This window comes from Myotis lucifugus, unplaced genomic scaffold (assembly GCF_000147115.1).
Source record: "Myotis lucifugus unplaced genomic scaffold, Myoluc2.0 scaffold_379, whole genome shotgun sequence".
Lineage (NCBI taxonomy): Eukaryota > Metazoa > Chordata > Mammalia > Chiroptera > Vespertilionidae > Myotis > Myotis lucifugus.
In genome coordinates this window covers 105,711-109,874 of record NW_005871427.1, presented here as the reverse complement: position 1 = coordinate 109,874, position 4,164 = coordinate 105,711, and the positions used below count along the sequence as shown (strand labels likewise).

General features: G+C 44.9%; 1 pseudogene; it reads left to right on the top strand.

Annotated features, from left to right (window-relative positions):
- Window positions 1-915: 915 nt before the first annotated feature.
- Window positions 916-2,971, top strand: LOC102419653 (annotated as a pseudogene).
- The last annotated feature ends 1,193 nt before the right edge of the window (window positions 2,972-4,164 follow it).

Below are 4,164 nucleotides of genomic sequence, written 5' to 3'. Positions count from 1 at the left end.
ATGAACAGCCTAAGAGTCGATGACATGGCCGTGTATTTCTGTGCAAGACACGCAAAGTGAGCGGAAGTCACTGTGAACCCAGACACAAACCTCCCTGCAGGAGAGGCTGAGACCACCAGGGGTCGCTCAGGGTCCCTGAACACAAGGACCATCCCAGCAGCAGGTGCAGTTGGAGGAAGATTTGAGCTGGTTTCTTGTGTTGTTTCCTCTTCATGTCACAGTTTCCTTCAGGGAACCTCTGGATTCCTGACTCTGCACTTACCTCTGATGTCTCTGAGATAGAAAGGTCTGTTGTAAACAGAGACAACTTTCTCATGTGGACAAAAGGCAGAGAGTCTCTTTTAGACACTCTTGTGCTAAAATGACAATTAATGATCTAATCTTCTGACCCATGTTTCCTAAATCTAACCAGAGGCTCTGCTGACTCGGCAGTGCAGCTCAGCCCCACACAGCTCAGGTCCCAATTAGCCAACAGCAGGGCACGAGTGTGCTGGACAGAAGGCTTCAGAGGAGTGTGACCCCAAGGTTAGCGAAGAAGGACCCCTTGGTGAATTCATTCACTTGTCATCATGTTCATAGCACCAATAGCAGGTGACACCATCAGGAGGATGTAGAGGGACCCACCGTACTTTGGAATGGTGTTTAGGCTGATGATGTCCCCCACACAGAGGGCCCTTGGAAAGGTTTATCACATCACAGACACATCTATTGCAAGCAGGGCAGGCTTTTCAGAGTCAGAAAAGGCTGCCTGGCTGCTTCCCCTGTGTCCGGATGAGCTCCAGGAAAGTGCTGGAAATTCAGGCCTGAAAGCAGAGGCTGAAAGAAAAGCATCTGAAAAAATAAAAATGAGTGACTACTGGGAATACTATGGTGGATAATAAACTGTCGTGCAGATTGAGTAAAGGAAATGAAATCAAGCAGAAGATTGAGCTGCTGATGTCAGTTAACTCTGAGAAGTTGTCCTCTTCAGGAAGGCTGGCGCCTCCACAGAATGCTCCTTTAGTTCCTCCACCACCACCTCAGCCACCACAGCCAATTCTGCTAGACCCCACACCCCCAGAGCCAGATGAGGAGATCCTGGGTTCAGACAATGAGGAGCAGGAGGACCCCACAGACTAATGCAAAGGTGGCCATCATCCTGTGAAAATGGAGACCTTTTCAATGGTCAGTATCATGTTACTAAGAAGCTAGGATGGGGACACTTCTCTACTGTCTGGCTGTGCTGGGACATGCACGGGAAAAAATTTGTTGCAATGAAAGTTGTAAAAAGTGCCCAGCATTATGCAGAGACAGCCTTGGATTAAATAAAATTGCTCAAATGTGTTCTAGAAAGTGATTCCAGTGACCCAAGTAAAGACATAGTAGTACAGCTAATTGATGACTTCAAGGTTTCAAGCATGAATGGAATCCATGTCTGCATGTTCTTCGAAGTGCTTGGCCACAATCTCCTCAAATGGATTATCAAGTCCAACTATCAAGGCCTTCCTTTATGTTGTGTGAGGAGTATCATTTGACAGGTACTCCCGGGGTTAGATTATCTACACAGGAAATTCGAGATCATTCATACTGACATCACGCCAGGGGACATCTTGATGTGTGTGATGATGCACACGTGAGAAGAATGGCAGCTGAGGCCATGCAGTGGCAGAAAGCCGGTGCTCCTCCTCCTTCAGGGACTGCAGTGAGTACGGTGCCACAGCATAAACCTATAGGAAAAATTTCTAAAAACAAACAAACAAAAAAAAACAGCAGAAAAGGCAGGCTGAGTTGCTGGAAAAGCACCTGCTTTTTGGAAGAATTGGAGTGTGAAGCCAAAAGGAAAATAATAGAAGAAACTGTCACATCAGCCTTACCTTCCAATGAGCAAGATGATGAATACCGCCCAGAGGTGAAACTAAAAACAGAAGCACTAGAGGAGCCTACTGAGGGAGAGCCTGTGCTTAACAACAGTGAAGCTGAGGACCAAGAAGAGAAAGAAGATGCTGAGAAAGAAAACATTGAGCAGGATGAAGACGATGGTGAATAGGAGCTCGAGAAGATAGACCCCATCTGGATAAAATCACCTAAAACCAATGACCACATTGGGAATGGCCCGTTCTTGCTGGAGCAGCAGCTGGATGATGAAGACGATGATGAAGTAGATTGCCCAAACCCTGAGGAGTATAACCTTGATGAGCCAAACGCAGAAAGTGATTACACGTATACCAGCTCCTATGAACAATTCAATGGTAAATTGCCAAATGGACGGCATAAAATTCCCAAGTCACAGTTTCCAGAGTTTTCCACCTCATTGTCCTCTGGCCCCTTAGAACCTGTGGCTTGTGGCTCTACACTTTCTGAGGAATCCCTCTTACTGAGCAGGAGGAAAGCAGCCCATCCCAAGAGCAGGATGTTTTCGGCCTCCAGCACTGGGGATTTGCCAACAAACAAAACACAGGCAGCAAACTTACTGGTGACAAACTTACTGATAAAGTTAGAGTTAAGATTGCTGACCTGTGAGATACTTGTCGGGTACATAAACACTTCACAGAAGACATTACAGAAATGTCAGTACAGATCCACGGAGGTTTTAATAGGAGCAGGTTAAAGCACACCTGCTGACACCTAGAGCATGGTGTGTATGGCATTTGAGCTGACGACGGGAGATTATTTGTTTGAACCGCGTTCTGGAGAGGACTATTCCAGAGAGGAAGACCACATAGGCCATATCATAGAGCTGCTATGCAGTATCCCAAGGCACTTTGCTCTATCTGGAAAATACTCTAGGAAATTCTTCAATCGCAGAGGAGACCTGTGGCACATCACCAAGCTGAAGCCCTGGAGCCTCCTTGATGTACCTGTGGAAAAGTATGGGTGTCCCCATGAAGATGCTGCACAGTTTACAGATTTCCTGATTCCAATGTTAGAATTGGTTCCAGAAAAACAAGCCTCTCCTGGCGAAAACCTTCGGCATCCTTGGCTGACTTCTTAGCAGATTTTACAAATATGGTATTCTGAGAAAGCAAATGTTTTCCAGTACATTGGATCTAAACGGTGACTCTCTTTTAACAGGATTACAAGTGAGCTGGCTTCATCCTCAGACCTTTATTTTGCTTTTAGGTACTGTCGTTTGACATTTTTCTTTGTGCAATATGATCCTGGGGAAGGGTAGTCTCTATCTTCAGCTTAGTAGCTCACTGACCCACTTTCTTCTGGAGCAACACCATGTCTCTAAGCATTGTTTCTGGTGTTGTGTGACATCCAAACGTCAGGTGTTTTTTTTTTTTTAATATACTTTTTTCTTGTGTTTTGGCAGGTTTTGTAACTATTTATGAAGAAATGTTTTAGCCAAATACTATATAATTTCCAATCTTAAGAAATTATCAAGTTGGAACCAAGAAATAGCAAGAAAATTTACAATTTTATCTTCTGGCAAAGGGATATCATTCCTATATTATAGGATATGTAAGTGCAGTGCACCCTGTAAATGTTAATTCCCATTAAATATAGGATGGGGACTCCAATTTCAGAAAAATAGAAAGAAAGAAAGAAATGGCTGCCTGGTGGCATGGCTCAGTGGTTGAGAGTCACAGTTCCATTGCTGGTCAGGGCACGTGCCCAGGTTGCAGTCTCAATACCAGTGTGGGGCATGCAGGGGGCAGCTGATTCATGATTCTCTCTCAACATTGATGTTTCTATCTCTCCCCCCTCTCTTCCTCTCTGAAATCACTGAAAAATGTATTTTTGAACAAAAGGGAAAGAAATGTTTGGATCCCCCAGGTAAGGACACTGGTTCAGGGTTTTATTGTGGATCAATGTGGAGGCAGGGAGGGCCCTTCACACAGAGGGGCTTATGTGGTTTCAATGTCCCACAAGCAGGACACATGGGGGCATCCCGCTTTCTCTTCCATTTTCCCCTAAGTGTGCAGGAGAAGAGAGAGGGATGAACCATAATACCTCAGCATGAATCATCAGAAATAGAGCCTGGGAAAGAACCAAGATGGTGGCGTAGGTAAATGCCTGTACTCACCACCTCCCACAACCACATCAAAATAATAACTAAAATACAGAACAACCATCAATCAGAATAGCCTGAAAGCTGGCAGAATGGAAGTCTTACAACTGGAAAAGAAAAGAAGACAGTACATTGGAAAGGAGGAAGTAAAACTGTCAATATTTGCAGGT